The sequence below is a fragment of the Chiloscyllium punctatum genome, chromosome 33 (assembly GCF_047496795.1).
Source record: "Chiloscyllium punctatum isolate Juve2018m chromosome 33, sChiPun1.3, whole genome shotgun sequence".
NCBI lineage: Eukaryota > Metazoa > Chordata > Chondrichthyes > Orectolobiformes > Hemiscylliidae > Chiloscyllium > Chiloscyllium punctatum.
The window spans coordinates 77,711,498-77,733,703 of record NC_092771.1 but is presented as its reverse complement, the minus strand read 5'-3'; positions in this window follow the sequence as shown (position 1 = coordinate 77,733,703).

The window sequence follows — 22,206 nt, the reverse complement described above, 5'->3', positions numbered from 1 at the left end:
ACGAACAATGATTCCCCTTCCAACTACCCTCCTCCTGCTAGCAGACCTTTTGCAATCCCTTCAAAATGTATTCCTAAAACACTCTGTCACTTCAGAATTTTAAGTACATTTTGGTAATTTACTAAGCCTGATAAACTAATATGATCCATTTTGTTCTGAGTGAGGGACAGGTGGGAATTTCTTGTTGAGGTTTCGTCTGTTTCAATGGAATGTCATTTTGTTGAGTGTTTTACACTGTTCCTTCAAATGTTTTCCACTGTTCATTCACAGACACGTTTCAGTCTGTTCAGCTTGTTTACCTTGGTCAGATCTCCTCACAAACTCATGTAATTGGTAACTTTTGTTTCTACTGGTCGCTTTCCTTTCTGTGATGCACTTGAAAAGTTTATATTTTTTAAAGTGCACGTTATCCCAGTTTCCTGGAAGATCTCTGCAGGTGACATTACTCATTCACTAACGGTCGATGTGAGAGGGTTATGTCCCTAGCCAGTTGTACAATGTGTTATTCAAGGAAACACTGAAAGAAAACTTCTCCCAACTCCTCTTCCAATATCAGTCTTACCGGTGTGATTGTCCCAGATTATAAGAAGGTTGAAGATTCCCAAAATTATCACATTGCCTTTATTAAACTTCCAAAGAATTCCTGTTTAATGCAATGATGAGTAATGAAATGCTGTTCGGTAGCCTAAAACTGTTTTGCTGCTTGTCTCCTTGGCAAGTAGTAGCCAGAATTTACATTCAGACGGACTGTACATCATGATTTGCGGCCAAATGCTTTCACTGAACCATTGAATATTTTTTTCGCCCTGTAACAATGCCTCCCTGGTTTCTAAATCTCTTTTATCTTTGTGTCACAAATCCATCTACCTTATTGCTGAGAGTTTGTCCATTTAAAAAAAAACATAGTTTACTCTTTCCCTCATTTTTCTGTCGCAAACTGTTTTGCTGATGTACAGTTTTCGCGAAACTCTGTCATTTCCTGTTCCTTCCTGCTCGTCTTCAATCACATTCCCATGCTATTCGGATGCATCACCTTTTCTTTTTATTTTGGAAAACGACTTTCATCTGAACACTGTCTCTGCAACCTGTCTGTCAGTTCAAAGCCCTGTCCATAAACCTAGCGACATGATTGGTCAGGATACTGGTCCCAGCAAGGTTCCAGTGGGACCATCCTAATGGATATTTTTGAAAGCAGGTATGAGATGTGGGTGCCTCTGGCTGACCAGCCTTTCTTGCCCAGCCCTAGCTGCCCTTGAACTGAATTGCTTGCTTGACCATTTCAGAGGGTAACTGAGAAGCAAAACACCTTTCTGTGGGTATGTTGTGCAGAGCACGCGACAATGTGCAAATGTCCTTTTCAAAAAGACAAGTTTTGGGGTTTTTTGTGCATCAGCAATGTTTTCTTACTTATTTATGTATTGTAAATTACAATTTTTAAAAAAAATATTGGTTTGAAATTCCACCGTTTCTGATGGTGGGATTCAAACCTGCCTCCGATGGACCTTAGCTGAGGTTTTGGATACATGCTCTAACAATAGCACCACGAGGCCATCACTTCGCCTGATCACTGGTTGCTCATCTCTGAAAACTGATACCAGTGCATCATGAAGCAAAAGCCATTCTTCCTACATAATTGGTTAATCCTGACACGTTCCAGCACTGTGGTGATATCACTCAGTATCTCTCCATGTGGTGTCCCTCATTGTGTGGGTCTAATTTTTGCCTCTGTCAGCGCCTCTCGCTCTTCCAGTCACTCGAGATCCTGAGCCAACAGAATTCTCCACTCCAGAGAGACGCAACAGCACAGGCCAAGACGGAAACTGGGATTTTCCATATCTCTATGGAACTCAGTATCATTTCGCTTGTGTAACCCTCACTAAATCAGTTTAATGTGCCATTCTGTCTATTTCTATGTCTCCTGTAGGTACTCAGCAAGGTCCTGACACAATCGACTTCCACCATCACATTGAAGGGGTTGGACAGCCAGAGAGACAAAGGAAAGGGAAATCTAGAGCCTTCAATAAATCCTGAAGTGAGGTATGATCACTCACAGTGCATCGAGCAGGAAGCAATGACAGGGCTCCAAACATCGGCTAACAAGACATGACATAGGTACAATGCTGAAAGGGGAGCACAGTGCAGACACACCTCAGGCTCGATCACCACCGCTACTGTAAGTTCTGTTTTACTAAGACAGCATCGGGAGTTCACAGTTATCAATCCAGGCCTGTGCTGTCTTCATAAGCATTAGGATAATAGAGAGGAAAGCAGGCCTCCCATGGGAGGGTGGTATTGCTAACTGGAATCCGACAGTTCTGTGTTCCATCTCCAACACTGTATTTACGGCATATCATAGGACCGGTGTCTTCAATAATTTATAACTCCTACATGAGTTCCTGTCCCTGTAACCTCCTCAATTCCCTACAGACCTTCCACATATTTGAAACGTGTTGCATTCCAGACTACCACTTCGATCTCTGTAACTTATTTCAGTGTCTACCACATGCCTTATCTCAGTCGTCTCCTCCTCCAATAACTGTAGACAGAGTCCTGCAGCAAGGTAACAGAACCTTCGGTCCGACTAGTCCATGCTGACCATGGTTCCTTAACGAGTCGCATTTGCATGCGTTTGATCCATTCCCCTTCAAACCTGCTCCTCTCCATGTATCTGCCCAACCGTCTTTCCCATGTTGTCATTGTACTTTTCTCTACCACTTCTCCAAAAGCCCATTCCATACGTGCACTATCCTCTGTGTGGGAAATGTTCTCCGCTGGTCCCTTTTAAGTATTTCCTCTCTCACCTCATATTTATGCCCTCTGGCTATCGATTCTCCTATCCTGGAGAGGAGACCTTAGCCATTCACCTTGTGTATACCCTTCATGGTTTTATAAACCTTGAGAAGGTTATCCCTCAGCCACCTACAACCAAGGGAAAGACGAAGGACAATGATTCAAATATCTATTTCGGGTCCCCGCCACTACTTTGCCACAATGTTCTGGGATACACTTATTCAGGACCCAAGGCTTTCTCTACCTTTGTGTTCTAAGACCTCCAGCACCACCTCTTCCATAAAGTGGAATCTTTTCAAGCCATCAATGTTTCTTTCCCTTTATGTTCTGTCTTTCTTCATTGTCTGTTCTGAATATGAAATATTAATTTGGGATCTCACCCATCTCCTGTGGTTCCACACATTGATGGCCTCATTTAATTTGTCTATTGTCTCTCTAGTAGCTTTATGGTACTTGTATGCTGTAGAATCTCGTTGGATTCTCCATAATCTTATCTGCCAAAGCTATCTCATCCCACCACTTTGCTTCCCAGCTTATCCGGTCTCTCTGTATAAGTCAAATCCTTCAGTAACAGTAACATCTTTGTCAATCTTTGCTCCATTAGCAGTTTCAGAAAATGCTTCCTACATCAGGATGATCAGAATTCTTCACAATACTCCAATGTATTGTACAGCCGTATCATGATGTACCAACTCATGTACTCAACGCTCTGACCCGTGAGGGTATGTGTGCCAAATGCCACTTTCACCACCTTGTTCACCTGTGATGCCACTTCCAAGGAGCAATGTAACTGCACCCCTTGGTAGTTTATAAAACTATCCAGGGCCCTACTATTAACTGTGTTAGTCCTCCCTAGTTTGTCTTAACAAAATCCAAAACCTCAATGAAAATCCATTATTCAATCCTTGATCTACTCACCCAGTTGTTCAAGCGTCCCTTCGATAACTGTATTCACTGCCCACTATAACACTTATTTTGCTATCCACAATCGTACTAACAATGATTCCTATGTTCTCGTTTATGTAAATAATGCACATGTGTGGAACATGCACCAATCCTAGTGGCACACCACTGGCAAACAGGCCTCCAGTCTGCACAACAACCTTCTCCCATTAAACTCTGTCTCCTAGTGACCAGCCACTTTTGTGTCCGTTTCGCTTGCTCTGCCTGATCCCATGTGATCTAACCTTATTTCAAGTACTCCACGCAAAACCCTATCAATGGCCTTGCTGAAGTCAGGATAGACCACGTTTGCTGCTCTGCCTTCATCTGTTTTCTTGGTCACCTCTTTGGCAAACTCAGTCGAGTTTGCGAGACACTACTTTGTACACACAAAGCTATGCGGACTGTCCCTAATCAATCCTTGTCTTTCCAAATACATGTAATTCCTATCCCGCAGATTCACGTCCAAGAACATTCACACCACGGCCATCATGCTAATTGTTCTTTAGGTCCCTGGATTTCCCTCGCAGCCTTTCTTAAACACTAGCACAAAGTTAGCCTCCCTCTAGCTCATCATCCGTGGCTGTTAATGATAGAAATATATCTTCAAGGTGTGCCCCACAATTTCTTTCCTAACTTCTCCCAATGTCCTGGGATGCACTTGATTAGTTCCCAGGAGTTGCCTAATTTTTATGTGTTTTACATCCTCCAGCACCTCCTGTTCTCCAATATGTAGTCTTTCGAAGACATCACTGTTTATTTCCCTGACCTCCCCAGGCTTTTTTTTCCACAGTAGATTCTGAAGTGAAATTTTTGTTTCAGATCTCACCCATCTCGTGTAATTCCACATATGGATGCTTCATTGATCTTTAAAGGGTCACATTCTGTCCCAAGTTAATCTTCTGTTGGTAATGTACCTGTAGAATCTCTTTGGATTTTCCTGAACCGTATCTGCCAAATTTCACTCAGGTCCCCTTTGCCATCCTGATTTCCCTCTCAAGAGTATTACTCCACCTGCAATGTTCTTCAAGGGATTCCCTTGATATAGCTGGCTATATATGACATGTGCCCCCCTTTGTCCTGACCAGATCCTCAATATCCCCACTCATCCAGTGTTTCGTACTTTTGTCAGCATTGTCCTTCACACTAACAGGAATGTACTGGTCCAGAACTCTTAATTAATGTCTCTTTTGAAAGCATCCCACTTGTGAAACGTCCCTTTACCTGCAAATTGTCTCCATGAATCAACTTTTGAAATGTCTTGCCTAATACGTTCTGGGTTGGGGCAAGGCCAGTTTTGGTCTTTACCTTGTGGACCAGGCCTGCCCTTTTTTATGACTATTTTCAAACTAATAGAATTGTGGTCACTTTGCCAAGGTGCTCCCTCACGAACACCACGTTCCATTTCCCTAACTTGTTTCCCAAGGTGAGGTGAGGTTTTACACCTTTCTCCAGGTGGGCCATTTACAATCTGACTGAGACAGTTACCTTGTGCATGCTTAACAAATCCCTCCCATCCAATCTCTGAACACTTTGGCTGTCCCAATCTAGTTTTATCAAGTTCAAATCCCCGGCCATTACAACCCTATCATTCTTACAGATATCAGATCTCCCGACATATTTGCTGCTCAAATTCCCACTGATTATTGGGGGCCTGTCGTACAGTCATTTGAAAGTGATGTCTCATTGCTATTTCTCAGTTCCACTCACATAGCTTCACTGGGCGTTCCCCAGGAATATCGTCTCAGTGCTGCTGTGATGTTTTCAGTGATCAAAAGCTGCACTCCCCCTTCTTACCTGCCTCCCCTTCTATCCTCTCTGTAGCATCTGTCCATGGAACATTGAGCAGACAGTCCTGACGCTCTCACAGCTGTGTTTCTGTCATACCTATGATATCCCTGTCACATTTTACCATTCGTGCACAGTGTTTATCTGCCTTTCTTGTCAGGACTTTTGCATCAAAGTAAATGCAGTTTAATTGATACGCTTTCGCCTCATTGCCTGCTGTGCTCTTGCCTGCCTTGTCGATTGAAATGACTCTGTTGAAACCTTGTGCCAGCCTCAACCTTTTTATGCAATGTATAAATCGACTGATGATACCTTCAGCTTTCTCATCCGAGTTATTAACGTACATAATAAACAGCAATGGTTCCTGTAGAGATTAATGTGGTGCCCCCGCTGGGAAAAGGCTTTCATTCACAAAAACAACCCTCCAGCAATTGTGGATCCAGTTTGCCAACTTGCCTTGGATCCCATGGGCTCTTCGCTTTTGGACCAGCCTTCCAGGTGCGACCTTGTCAATGGCCTTAATGAACTTTATGTCACCCACATCATCTGCACGGCCCTCATCAATATTTTTAATCGTAATTTCAAAGAAAACTCAGCTGAATTCATAGGACATGATCTTCCTCTGCTAGATCCGTGATGACTGTCCCTAATAGGAATTCTTGCACATCATCAGAAATATACACATAGACAAGGAAGAAACTGTGGTCTCATTCGATGTAACGGCACTGTTCACCTCCATCAACAAAACACTAGCCAAGGAAACAATAACCAACCTGCTGGACAGACATAACAGACAACAGGACGTTGAACCTATCAACAAAGACGGCATACTTAACCTACTGGACTTGTGCCTCACAACACACTTCACATTCAACAACCAAATATACGTACAAATCAAAGGAAAACACATGGGCTCACCGATCTCAGGACTCAGAGCAGAAGCTGTAATGCAAAGGTTAGACCAAACAGTCTTACCACAAATTTAACCCAAACTCTGGGTCAGATACGTGGATGACACCTTTGTAATAATTAAAAAACACGGAAATAGAGAACACACACCAGATCATTAACGCCACACTCACAGGAATCCAATTCACTAGAGAGGAAGAAAAGGACAACCAACTCCCATTCCTAGACGTGATGGTACAGAGAACACCGAACGGAGAATTCACCACAAAGGTTTACAGGAAAGCCACACACACAGAAGAAGTTCTAAACTATGAAAGCAACCACCCCAACACACACAAACGAAGTTGCATCACTATTCAAAAGGGCCACAACACACTGCAGCACACCAGAACTACAAAAAGAGGAACAGGAACACCTATACAAAATATTCGCCAAAAACGGATATCCTCGCAATTTCATCAACAGATGTCTCAGGGAGAGACAACGGAACGAGGACATGCCGCAACCCAAAGGACTAGCCACACTACCATTCATCAGGAGCATTTCTGAACTGACAGCCAGATTACTGCGACCACTAGGACTCATAACAGCACACAAACTAACAGTCACGCTCAGACAACAACTCACCAGAACAAAGGACCCGACACCCAACATGAGCAAAACTAGTGTAGTGTACAAAATCCCATGCAAGGACTGCACAAAACACTACATCGGACAAACAAGAAGACAGTTAACGACCCGTATACACGAACACCAACTAGCCACGAAACGACACGACCAGCTATCCTTAGTAGCCACACACACAGACGACAAGCAACATGAATTCGACTGGGACAACACTACCATTATAGGGCAAGCCAAACAGAGAACAGCCAAGGAATTCCTAGAGGCATGGCACTCATCCACAGACTCTATCAACAAACACATCGACCTGGACCCAATATACCGGCCACTAAAGCGGACAGCTCGAACTGACAATCAGAAGCGGCAGAGACAGGCCACTATAAATGCCGGAAGAAACAACACAGAAGCGCTTCACAGGAGGCTCCCAAGCACTCAGGATGTCACCTAGACAGGGGACGAAACGTTTGCAACACAAATTCCCAGCTCGGCGAACAGAACCACAACAGATCCCTGCCTTTCGAAATATTAATTCAAACTGTTCCTCAGAATTGTTCCCAATAAATTCCCCAACCCCACCCTGCTGTTGTCAGACTATCTGCTTTGTAAATAACTGGCCTACCACTGCTGCATATCTTGAACAAAGGAAACACATTTGCGATCCTCCAGTCATTCGGCACTTCACTTGTGGCCACCAAAGTATTAAATATATCCACCAGGGACCCAGCAGTCTCCTTCCTTCCCTCTGATAGCAACCTGGGATACATTTCATTAGACACTGGGATATCTCCATATTTATGCCTGTGAAAGCATTTACTACCTCCTATTTATTGATCTTGCCGTGTTCGAGAATCTCACCATCCCGACTGAAATCGTTGGCGAGAATGCCTTTGGCCTGTGTGAATACATATGGGAAATATTCATTGAAGACGTCACCTACGGCTTCTGGCTCCATGCAGATTGTTCGCTTTGGTGTCCAACATGCCCCACTCTTTCCCCAGTAATCTTCTTACTCTAACTGTCCCGGTAAAATACCTTGTAACTTTTCCTGAACATGATCTGCCAAAGATATTTCGTGACATTTGTTTGACCCTCATTTTTAAGGAACCACTTGCCCTCTCTATACTTGTGAAGGACGTCACCTATTTATATTGCACTGTGTTTTCTTATCAAACACACGATATTACTTGACTAGTATTCGCTGGACTTGCTGTCTTTGCCCTTCCATCTTCATAAACACACTCGCCATGAATTATCACTGTATCACATTAAAATACTCCACTTTCCAAATATAGCCCCAGTCGCAGGTAGTTCATCCCAGTCTATGTTTGTCAGATCCTATATAAGGGTAGCAGTAACGGCAGGAGACTCAGTCGTGAGGGGGACAGGCAGGAAACTGTGGGTGCACAAAAGACCCCAGGATGGTGTGCTGCCTCCCGGGTACTCGGGTCAAGAATGTCTGAGTGCTTACAGAATATTCTGAAGGGGAGGGTGAACAGCCAGAGGTCATTATGCACATCGGTCCACATGACAGAGGTCGACATAGGTATGGGACCCTGTGAAATGAGTATTGGGAATTCGCTAAGAAGTTAAAAAGCAGGATCTCAAGGGTAGCGACTTCCAGATTACTCCCAGTGCCACGTGCCAGTGAGGATAGAAATATAAAGATAGGTCGGAAGGATGTGTGGCTGAGGAAGGGAGAAGGGTTTTCAGTTCTTGGATAATTTGGATCTCTTCTGGGGTAGAGGTGACTTGTACAAGGGGGACGTGTTGGACTTGAATCAGTTGTACACCAGTATCACTGTGAGAAGATTTGGTAGTCTTACTTCGGAAGGTTTAAGCCGTTTCGGCAGAGACTTTGAATAAGAGAGAGTCCATTGAAAGGTCAGGGGAAAATATATTGGCCATTGAGAGCAAGTTTCCTATTCAGGATATCCAGGGGCACAGTCAAGGGAGCGAAAAGACCTCTGTTTTAAAGGGTATTTATTTCAACGCACGAGGCTTGGCTGGTAAGGCAGATGAGCTCAGAGCATGGATTGGCTCTGGGGACTGGGATATTATAGCCATAACAGAAATATGGATGAGAGAACGGTAGGACTGGTAGCTCAGTGTTCCAAGATAAAGAACCTACAGGCGTGACAGAAGGACAAGTAAATGAGGGGGGATGGGGGTGGGGGGTGGGGGAGAGTTGTCCTTTTGATGTGGGAAGACAGAACGACAGTGCTCAGACAGGATACTCTAAGCGATCATCAAATAGGCCACATGTTCAGAACTTAGTAACAAGAAATAGTGGTCACTCTCTTGGAACTGTATTATACACCCCCAAATAGCCAGCAGGTACTAAATAAGCAGATGTGTAGACAGATTGGAGATAACAGTCGGAATAATATAGTAGTATTGGTTGGAAATTTTAATTTCTTCTGTATTGTCTAGGCCACCAGAGAATAAAAGGTCCGTACAGAATGTAGTTTGTCAAATGTATTCAAGAACGTTTCCTAAATCAAGATGTCGATGGTCCTACTCTACTCAGGCCGGTGCAACACGAGACATCCCCTCAGAAAATGTGGTCGGGAAAGTGACTGAAGTGTCAGTCGGAGAGTACTTTGGGTCCAATGGCCACAACGTTGTTTTAACGTTGTGGTGAAAAAAATCAGACAGGTCCACAGATTAAGGTCGTAAACTGGAGCAGGGCCAGGTTTGGGACAATTAGGCAGGATCGAGCACAGGTCAATTGGGTGAATTAAAAATCTCTCAACACCAGGTTATAGTCGAACTGGTTTATTTCGAAGTCCAGGTGATCATTCTAAAGGGTGAAAGGCTTCAACTAAATTAGTTTGATATTACATTCCATGACACTGCAATCCTGTTGCTATAAATTCTGTGCCTTATGATTGTGCTGACAAAGAGGCAGCGCTTTGAAAACTAGTGCTTCCAAATAAACCTGCTGGACAGTAAGCTGGAGGTGTGTGATTTTTAACTTTACCCATCCCAGTCCAACACCGGCTCCTCCACATCATGACTACCATCAACAATGTGAGCCTGTTTGAAGGAAAATGAATTACTGACAAATGGGAGGCTTTGAAAAGTGTGATCTCAAGAATCCAGGTCCAGTATGCCCTGTTAGACTGAAGGGAAAAGCAGGCTGGTTTAGGGCTCCCTGGCTGATGAGGGATATTGAGGCTCTGGTCTGATGATGGTATACATTGAATTTAAGGTTTCCGTATCTACCTAAACTCTTCCAGCCCTAAAGACACACTCAATCTGTGGAGACCCTAAATCCATCTCAGGTCTCTGCCGCACTCCCTATATGTGGAACCCAGTCCAATCCCTGTGACTCTCCTGATCAAGTTGCTATAAGACTCACTATCTGCGTAATCTCCCCCCGTCGGTATCTCCCACCCTGTCAATGTAAGCTTCTCCAGACTCTCCATCTATCTACTCATTTCCATAACTGTCTCCAGCTCTTACACCCCTATCTGTGTAAACTGCACCCTCCCGTACAAATCTTCCCACTTTGACCAACTGGAGGAGGTTACTAATGCTCCCTTACCTGAGAAACTGTTCTCCAACCAAAATTACTCTCCTTTTATTCTGAAAAGTCTGGCTAATTCTATGCCTTCCATGTCAAAATAACCTGCTGAACCTAAGCCTTCCTGTATCTACAAACATCTTCAGTCACAACTACCCTCCATATATCTGTTTGTTCTTCCAGTCTATACAACAGCATTTTCTCTGAAATCTGCTCCATTCCCTAAATAATCCCTGTCTGTGTAAACCACACCAACTATCAACATCCGTATCCCTGTAAAGTGCTCCGTCTCTCCCAACCTCCCCAACTCCATGAATCCCTGTCAGCTCTACAGCTCTCCACATTTCTGTAACCTCCTGTGGCTCTATGGTCCTCCCTCCCTGTGAAACCACCTCCAGTCCCCACACCCCTTCCAGTCTGGGTCGTCTAATCTAGATCAGACCATTGCTTTCTCCGTTGCCACCGAAACTCCTACAAAACCTTCCTATTTGTGTCGCTTCCTTCAGATCCCATCCTCTCCAGTTTTCCGAAACCTCTTCCTGCCATTGTAACCCTCCCTATGTAGAGCATGAAACAGTACAGCATAGTACACACCCTTCACCCCTCGCTGCTGTACTGATCTTTTATCCTAGGCTAAACTGTGAAGGTTTACTGCCGAAACCTCCATTCTTAAACCCGCACCATTTGGTAAATTGCTCCAGTCCCTACAACATTCAAGTGCCTACAAGTCCCTTCTTCAAGTCGCTAAAATCCTCCTTCGCTCTGTGACCTCCTTTATGAACATCAACCCTCATAATTACCAAAACCTCTTTTGGTCACTACAATGTTCCTAATATCTGCAAAACCCACCAGTCATGATATCTGTCTCTTTCTCTGTAACATCCACTTTCTTCCAGTGCCTTTCTGGCGAACACTGCAGTGGATGGAACAGCTGTAGAGATCGGGCCATAATGTCGGAAGGGACGTGGATTCTGCAGGAGGCTAGAGGTGGCGGGATTGATAGAACCTGTAGGATGGGACCGAGAATAGGTTGTGGAACCTGAAGGATGTTACCATTTGAGCCATGGATCTGTTTTGATTGGACCATTGGACTGATCATGATGTCTTAATTCTGGATGTCTTTACCAGAATTATTGAGCACAGCTTCAGATTGCCAGGCTGGGAGATGCGAGTTCAGATGTGAATCTATTTGCCCAATTTGTCTGTGTGCTTGACACTGACCTGGTGCTGCTCTGATACGAAGCACTGTACGTGTAATTGCTAACCTCCAGATCTACAGGACTGACCAGAGCTCACCTCATCAAAGTCTTCCTTTGGAATGATTTTCTTTTAATATTTTTAAGTGACAATTACATGAGATGTCGGAATTGGGAAGTTTCCATTTTGAGAGAATGAAAATTTATCATTGCCCCTGACCCATGAAATGGAGTTTCGTGGATTCTGTTGTTGTCTGCAGACTGTCACTCAGAGGATTGAATAAGCAGGGAATCTGAGTGCAGATCATCTTTGCTTGGGAGAGTTTGTATTTACCAGTTTATGTTGACAGGGGGACTGTGTTCCTGGAGAATGTATAACTGTGTAAATACCTCACCGACTTGTTAAGGGGTGAGTGCACTGGGCCCTGAGCACCAGGTATTGGGAACCTTCATGCTGTTCATATGTGAGGCTTGGCACCAGACTGGGTGAGCGCAGCTCTCTGAGTAAATGATAGGTATGGAGCTTGGGATCCTCCTGCTTTGTTTGACCTTGTGTCATATCATTATCTAGAAGAGGGCACTGCTGTTATGATCATCAAGTTTGCAGATGACACAAAGATTGTTGGAGTAGCAGAAAGCATAAGGAACTGTCAGAGAATACAAGAAGATATAGGTAGACTGGGGAGTTGGGCGGAAAAGTGGCAGATGGCTTTAAATCCAGACAATTGTGAGGTGATGCATTTAGGCAAGTTTATTTCTAGGGCGGATTATACAATGAATGTGAGAGCCTTGGGAAAAGTTGATGGGAAGAGAGATCTGGGAGTGCAGGCCCATTGTACCCTGAAGAAGCCTGCACAGGGGGATAGATTGCTCAAGAAGACATAAGTTATGCTTACCGTCATTGGACGGTATATTGAGTATAACAGTTGGCAAGTCACGTTAAAATTGCACAAGAAATTGGTTCGGCTGTATTTAGAATACTGTATACATTCTGATCGCAGCATTACCAAAAGGATGTGGACGCTTTATATAGGGTGCAGAGAAGGTTTACAAGGATGTTGCCTGGTATGGAATGTACAAGCTATGAAGAGAGGTTGAGTAAGTAAGGTTTATTTTCACTCGAATAAAAAGGAGTTGGGGGAGCTGATTTAGGTTTACAAAGTCATGAAGGGTATAGACATGATGAATATAGATAAGCTTTTTCCCAGGGTGAAGATTTCACTAATGAGAGGTCATGCTTTCAAAGTGAGTGATGGCAAGTTTAAGGGGGATACATGTGGCAAGTACTTCTCACAAAGGGCTGTGGGCGTTTGGAACGCGTTGCCAGTAGAGGTGGTAGAGGCAGGAAGGGAAGATTCAATGAAGATGTGTCTGGACAGGTGCATGAGTAGGTGGGGAGCAGAGGGGTACAAATGCTGAGGAATTGACCGACGGGTTTAGACAGTACATTTGGAACGGCTCAGGCTTGGAGGGCCGAAGGGCCTGTTCCTGTGCTGTAAATTTTCTTTGTTCTTTGTTCTCTCATGAGTAAGTGCGTCATGTTCTCCAGTCCTGACAGTGTCCACTCCCTGTAAACACTTTCAACTGTTGAACATCTCCTTTCTCTATCACACCCTCCAGCCCTTCCAAAGTGGCCTTCATCTCGCATCTCCTGCAGTCCCAAACGACCTTGTTCTTTGTTATTGCATTGCATTCCTTTGAGCTTGATGCGAACAAACCTGAAGTAGGTTTGGGCCATTGAAAACAATGATAATGCCTCCAATCTCCATTTTTGTCAAACAAAGACTCCTTGTTTGTCCCTCTCCCATATGTGGAAGGGAGTGTTCTTTCAGGATCCACCCTGTCCATTCCCCTAATAATGTGCATGTTTTAATAAGGACAGCGGTAATCCTGATGTCCTTCAGTGGCACAGCACAGAAGTGGTATGTTTATGTTCCTCTATTTTCTGCAACCACCTCCTTTTGCTCTCTTCCTCCCTCATTCTGAAACCTCCCATAGTCTGGGCAGTGCTCCAAACCACTAATTACTGAGAATGCTCCAGTCTCCCTATCTCTGTAAACTTCCCACATTCCTACAATCCTCCTTGTCTGTGTGAACCCTTTCAGTTTCTACAGTCCATCCAAATTATTGCATCTCCTACAGCCCTCACAATCTCTGTATCCTCCAATCACTACATTTCTCCATGCCTCTGTACAACGCTCCAGCGCCCTTCAAATCTGCCTATCTCTTAAGGTCCTGCAGTTCCAGAAAACAGCCATTAACGTGGAACGTCCACCAGAGTCCACTACCCTGCATATCTCTGCAATCCCTTGCTGATCTCTTTATCTCTGATCCCAGCTTCAGTCCCGACAACCCTACTTCCATGTATATCATCAGGTCATTGCAATCCTCCCAATCTGTGCAACCTCTATCAGACCTTACAACAATGCCATGATTTCTGATTGCCTGCATTAATTTCAAAGTTCTGCAATTCTATAACATCTAATTTCTCCATGCCCCTCCCTACCATAGTGAGCTACTCCAAACCTTTCTGCCTGTGTACACCATCACGTTGATACATCTCTTATCATTCCTGTAGTGCCCTGCCGATCCTACAATCCTCCCCGTTTTTGTGAATTCTGCCTATCACTAGTCCTATCCCTACTGTGTAATTGCCTCCAGTTACTCCAAACCCCTTTACTGCGTCGCATCTTCCAGGCCCTAAAGCCATCGCTCTGTGGGTAACCTCCATCAGTTCTATATCCTCCAAATTGCTCTCACAATTGCTACCCCCATTAATTCTTAACATTGATTCGTCTCCAAAACTATCCCAATCGGTGTGATCTCCTCCACTGTGTACCACAGAATCATGAAGGGTATGGACAGGGTGGATAGAGACAAGCTTTTGCCCAGGGTGAAGGATTCATTAACGAGAGGTCACACTTTCAAGATGAGAGGTGGAATGTTTAAGGGGGATACACGTGGCAAATACTGAACACAGAGTGTGGTGGGCGTTTGGAACGAGATGGTAGAGGCAGGCACGGTAAATTCATTTAAGATGTGTCTGGAAATATGCATAAGGAAGTGGGGAGCAGAGGGATACCAATGCTAGGAACTGGGGGACCAGTTTAGACAGTAGATTTGGATCGGCTCAGGCTTGGAGGGCAGAAGGGCTTGTTCCTGAGCTGCAAATGTTGATAGTTATTTGTTCTTTATGTACAACACTCCTGGTCTGTGTACTCTCTTCAAATACTTCATTTCCTATATACCTACCTGTTGGTGTTACTGTTTTGAGACCATTATATCCTCCTTTCTATGTGTAACAGCTCCACACACAGTGTAACATATTCTTTGCTCATAAGCAACTCGAGTCTCTAACAACCCTTTCTATGATTGTAACCTCCTCCAGTATCAACAAGCCTCCTGATCCCTGTCATAAATTCGTACATGCACAACACTCACATTCATTGAAATATCTTCCAGTGCTTAAAATCAGCTCTCCCTCTAACTTTCTCCAGTCCATGACTTACTCGCCATCTCTGGAGCATTGTCTAGTCCGTACAATACTCCCTAACCCTGTCATATTCTACTGTCCATAACTTCCGCCCTATCCCTGTCATGTTCTAAGGTCTATACTATCCACCCTATGCCTGTAACATTCTCCAGTGCATACCATCCTCAGTATCTGTTTAATATTCTCGAGTTCATACCAACCTCCCTACCCCTGCAATATTCTCCAGTTCATACCATCATCCCTATCACTCTTAACTGTTAAATGTACCACATCCTCGTATTCTGTGAATGATTCTACACCCTGCACAACGTAATCCTTGTAATGAGCCACAACTCTACACACATCCCCATCTGGAATCTATTTAAAGCGGCTCTATTTCTGTAATTTCCTCCAATTAATGAATCTTTTCTCCTGCAAACATGCTCTGTAACTATCCTTAAACTTGTCGATCCCCCAAACGTGTCCCTAACTCTGTGACCTACATCCATCCCTCAAAGGCCCACTCTCAGCATTAAGCGCCCTGCAGTTGTAACAAGGCAGATGGAATGACGGCATTGCCTGTAGTGAACAGATATGTTCGCACTGTGATTATGGAGATGTGGCTGCAGAATGACCGTGGCTGGGATGTGATTATTGAAAGGTTTAAGCAGCAGCAGATAATAGCCAAACAAAGTCCAGATGTTAGGTAAGGATACAGTCCATGCATTCGTGAGACCGCTAGTTTTATCGGGGAATCAAAATTTAGAGGGTATAGATAGTGTAGTGAGTGGGGAAGGGCCTCACAGATTGAGTACGATGTTGGTAAATATGAATTCATCCATTTTGGCAGGAACAGCAGTACACTGGACAACTTTTTATATGGTAAAAAATTGCTGCCTGCTGCTATGCAGAGGGTCCTGGTTTTCCTTGTGCAGGACTCACAAAACATTAATTTGCAGCTAACTAAGAAGGCAAATAGAATATTATCCTTCATTGCTGAATGGATACACTTCAAGAACAGAAAGATTATGCTGGAGCTGTAAATGGCGCTGATGACACCACACCTCATGTATCGCATACAGGTTTGGACTCCTTACTTGAGAAGGAATATACTTGCACTCGATGGGTTCAGAAGAGTTACACTATGCTGATTCTAGAAGTGAGAGCGTTCAATAATGATGAGAGATTAAGTAGATTGGGACTCTCCTCATGGGGACTTAGAAGAATGGTTGGGGATTTATGCTAACATAACATTGTGAAGGGAGTAGATACGGTAATAGAAGTGAGGATGTTCTTACTGTTGGGTGACACTAGCACCTAGGGGGATCCTGAAAATGAATGGGAGCAGATTTTGGACAGAGTTGTGGAGGAACATCTTCAGTTGAATCTGTGGAATACCCTGTTGAGTGAAGTACTTGAGGCTAGTTTTCTGAATGCTTTTAAAGCAAAGCTAGATTTTGGAACAGTAAAGGAATCAAGGGTAATGGTGAGAGGGCGGGTAAGTGGAGCTGAGTCTATGAAAAGATCCGCCCTGACGTTATTGCAGTGCAGGCTTGAGGGGCTAGATGCTCGACCCCTGCTTCAAATCCTTCTGTTCTTATGGATTCATATTAATATTTAATGTTTGTTATGCAAAGTGCCTGTTGATTTGGTTTTGGGGAGAGATTTCTAACATAAGGCTGAGGGGATCTCACCAAACTCCCCACATAATTGGTGTTTGAGTCCTCACTATGAGAATCACATTGCCCTTCCCCCACTTCTTATTGCTCACCATTCCCAACACGGGAAAGCCTGGAATTACCCAGCATCCCAAGGAACCTGTGCATTCTTTGAAACCCCATAGTGCACTGTGACGAGCACAGTCGTGTGGAGATAACCGGCACACCCCCTGATATTGAGCCTGTACGTGGCAGGCAGGGTGACATTTCTGCCCTACCCAAACCTTTGGGCATGGGCATGAGCTCTTCTCGGGTGTGAAGGGTCACAGGCAGGACCTCTCCTACCCCCAGGTCGAGGAGTGAGGGCCATGACAGCAGACTATGCCTGCCTGCTCTGAATTTGCTCCCAAGATTAGAGCAGGTATCGGGAGCAACATATATAATTGTTGGGAGATCATTGTGATTCTCCACTCAGCCAGCACAAGGGGAGCCCCGGGAAAAATCTCACCATTCCCCTTGAGAACGACAAACACGATGCAGCAAACTTATCTTAACATCAAGGAAGGCCTCAGGGAACATCTCACTGAATTTATAATTAATCTTACCACAGCCCACGGCGCTCAGAATATAAAGAAACATTTTGTCTGGAGTTTGCAAATAGCAAGAAGAAACAAATACTGGTGGGAGTTATCGCTCAAAGTCAAACCTGCAAATTTTGTGCATATTGTAAGCAGGGCGTTAGATATGCAAGAAATTGCTGGCAAAACTCAGCAGGAGTCGTAACATCTGAAGGAAGAAAGCAGAGTGAACATTTCAAACCTGAAGACGCTGCATTAGAATAACTTTTGGTTCAGATCTCCAGCATATGCACTCTGTTTTATTTTTCAATCGTCAATTATTGTGCATACCATAGTAGTAATGGTTGACTTAATCTAGGAAGAGGGGAGGGAGTGAGGGCAGAAGTGCAAGACATGGGTCAGTTTCAGCTGAAGGCCTTGTCCATCAAAGTTTATGAGGGGTAATGTAAATCCTCGTGTGAGAGAAAAGGTGAGCATGCTGAAAGAACTCCACTGGAACTCGTGATCATCTGAACGGATGTGAAGGTTCCAGAGAAAGTAGGAGAATGCAGTCACTCTACGCTGGTCACGGGGGTAGAATGTGGCTCACTGGTTAGCACTGCTGGCTCACGACACCAAGGGTCTAACTTTGATTCCGACCTTGATTGACTGCATGTGTGGTGTTTGCAAATTCTCCCTGGGTCTGTGTGGGTTTCAACACCATTTTTGGCTTTCATCCCACAGTCCAACATGTGCAGTGACCTTGCCAAACTGCTGTGCAGTATCCTGGGTTGTGGTGTATTGGCTGTGGGAAATGTCAGGTTAGTGGGGTAACACATGGCTGTATTAGTCGAGATGCTGTTTTGCGGGTCAGTGTGCACACAATGTGCCGAATGGCCTGTTTCTACACTACAGAGCTTCTATGATTTATATTTTGGTCTCTGTGGCTGGTAATATATCCCAAGATCCTACCTATAACTTCTGCCCCCAGTTGCCTCATCAAACTGGAGTTTGTCGAATATAAATCCCTTCAGCAAGTCCTCGACAGTTTGGCTCATCTGATCTGGGTGCCGTTGTACTCTGAGTTAACCATCTTCACTGTTCACTAAATCACCAATGTTGGTATTACCTGCCAACCCACGACGCATTCCTACCTTATTCACATCTAAATCATTTATGTTCATTGCAAAATCCATTAAGTCGTTATGGTACTCAGCAGAAAACAGGCATCCAGTGCAAAATAAACCTCTCTACAAACATTTCCTTCACCTCTTACCTTCCGTTCAATTACCTCTGACTCTCCCTGTATTTCATGTAATCTAATAAGTGCTACCCAATTTACCATGAGGAATCTTTTTCAACACCTTACCGATGACCATATGGACAACCCATACTTCCGCCCCTTCATCAATGTACTTCGTCACATCTTCATAAATCTAAATCAGATTAGTGAAATATGATTTCCCAAACAAAAAGCCATATTGACTATCTTGGTCAGTCCTTGCATTTCCAAAAGCAAGTTTCTCAGAGTCCTGTGGAGCAAATTACCCACCAATGACATCTGGCAGACCGGTCTACAGTTCCTGGCTTTTCCTTCCCAGTTGCTCTTTAAAAATCGCACAATATAAGCCACCCTGCAGTCTTCTGGCAGCTTACGCGTGACTGTCCGTGATACAAGTGTCTCAGCGAGAGGCTGAACAATTACTTTCCTAGCTTCCCAATGGGTTCTGTGAAACACCTGATTAGGTCAGAGAACATCGAACAGTACAGGCCATTTAGCCCTCGATATTGTGCAGATCTTTCATGCTTCTCCAAAACCAAACTAACCTGCATGCCTTTCATTGTACTAAGTTCCGCGTTCCTATCCAGGAGTGGCTTTAAAGGCAGGGAGTTCCAACTCTATTTTGATTTAATCACTGCCCTCCCCTTCACCGTTTGATCACGCAGCATTGCCCTTTGGTGTTAAGGGCGCTGCTGGTACTGGCCACTTTGGTGTTTCTTTTCTTCATGGTCATGGAAATGGAATAAAGGATTTGTACACCTTGTGTCTTTCACTGCCTCAAACCTGCACACGCACAAAAAAATAACAGGAGTGTCAAAAAATAAACAGGGGTGTCAGTGGTTCTGTCACCCTGAGAGCTGCCTCTGAGATAGCAAGATCAGTGTCAAGTACTCTCTCTGGTGATGGGTTGCCAGCCTCTGTGGAGTTATTTCAGTAGCATCAAGAATAAAGCACATTCCCGAAACTTGATCCTGTTACGACACGGGAGATTACCCCTGCAAAAAAAGGGAAAAAAAAGACAGGGAGTCATTCACCTTAATGCATTTTAAAATGGACAGTTCCTCATCTTCTGTCATAGGCACACTTGTCAAGGCATCATTGTTCATTTCCTCAAGTTATCTGCATCACGTATCCTTCTCCACAGTACATAAGAACGAGAAATATTGATTTAGTGTCTCCCCAAATCCTGTGATTCCACATTTTAGTCGCCTTGCTGAACCTTCAGAAGCCTAGTCTCTCCCAGGTACTCGTTTGACCTTAATATGTTTGAAGAAACTCTTTGGATCATTGCTTACCATATTTTCCAAAATCATATTATGTCGCCATGTTTCCCTCCTGATTTCCCTCTTGAGTATTATCCTACTGCCCTTGTACTGCTCGATGGATTCAGTGGAGCTTTGCTACCTACACCTATCACATGCTTCTTTCTTTTTGTTCAACAGAACCTCCATCCTTTTCGTCATCCATCATTCTCTACACCTACCAGCCTTACACTCCTCATGAACAGAAATATACTGTCGCTCGACTCTTTAATATCATTTGTGAAGGGCTCCCACTTTCATGCCAATAGCTTCTCTCAAGCATCTTTTCAAAGTGCCAGCCTAAAATGTAAAAAGTTGTCCTTACTCAACCTTTAACGTTTATGTCAGGATTAATTTCTCCATAAGTATTTAAAACTTATATTTACTGCATAACAGAATAAAGAGGTAGAATGGCTTCCTCCTGTTCCTCTGTGACAGGGTCAAGGGGCTGAATGGCTCCTTCTGTCCTTCTTTAACACACTCGAGAAGCTGAATTACCCTGGTATAACAGGGAGGAGAGGCTGATGGCCTTCTCCTATCCTTCTGCAAATGGCACATGGGGACAGAATTGCTTCCTCCTGTTCCTAAGCAGCAATTTAAATGCTTTGGATGATTCCTCGAAATTTTGGAATGATTGGTAAAAGGGCACTTAACATTAGGAATGAAATTACAAAAGGCAATGGGCAATAAATCTTGTTACCCTATTTTATGGTATCTAGAAAATGCCCACCAGGGCATTTGTGAAGGTGGTCTGTTATTTTATCTCTGTCATTAACAATCCTGCAGTGTTCTGACAGTGCTCCTACATACAGGGAGGAAAGATTTAAAATATTGAAAATTTATAGTCAGCCAACCTCGTCCATTCCATCCAGATCGAGGACATGTTTCTTTTGTTGTGATATGGGAAGTGATGTAAGGAAGGGGTTAATTTCACCTATTCCTTTGGTGACTGTGATTAATGTCAATCTCCAAATAATCTAAGCATTCCAGTGGAGGGTTTCCATCTTTTAACCGTAAGTCGGCTCCATTCAATGTGTTAACCCATCGAATGAGTGGAAGCATCACCAACTGTACTAACAGGAAACAGCAGCTCCACAGAGAGGGACTGGAGAGATCACAATCTGAGAACGTTAGACTGGGATGTTCTAAAAATTGAACAGAATCTGAAAATATTAGACGGAATGTTCCAACAATGGATAGAAGTTTATACTGGGACATTTGGCTTCCTTCTACATATCATGATCGAAGCTCATTATCATGTTGGATCGAATATGCACCTAACAAACCACTACTGACAGCATCCGTGAATTTGATAATTCGTTGCTTCGGGCAGTGTTACTATGGGTCTCTATGTTGACCGACTCAATTTCAATTGTGAAACATGTTTTATTGTATCACTGTCCTTGATATTTAAATATTGGGAGCATAGAGCACTGTTTTCTATTCTGATTATAAAATCAATTTCCTTCCTTTGACTCCATCCCATCCCTGACCAATATCTGAGGCTGAAACAGATAAATGACAACTGTAGTGATCCCTTTGGCCCTGTTTTGATTCCTGATACCAGAAACTGCCCACTCCTAATTGTAATTACTGACACATGTAGGATATACTTAACTGGCTCCTCCCGTCTGTTATTTGAACTTTGTGCTATGATAGACAGTCTTAATAATGCCAATAATCAACTGCTAATACTCCCAGCTTCAAACCTGCCGATGTAAATCTTCGTCGATTCAATGTGGCTCTTATCTGAACTCTCAGAAAAATTCCCCATCGTTCTATCATTCCTTTGTGCGCTGATGTATGTTGTTACTGGGTCTGGCAATGCCTTTATTTTAATACTCTCAAGCATATCCTCACATCTGTCCATGAACTGTTTCTCACTCCCTATCTGTCCATCATCGCAATCCCTGCAGTTATTCATATTTAAACTGTTATTCTCCATATGTGTTCTATCTTAGACAATGATTTTCACATGTATCATCGCCTTAGTCGTACACACACGCATGCATTCTTAAAAAAAATTGCATCGAGCTGATGCATGGAGACACTGAAACGTAAATTTGTGGGAGCCCCATTTACCGTCATTTACAGTATGGACAACAAATCTTCCCATGCATAACAGATATCTATTGCACATATAGCAGGAATATACTGTCCA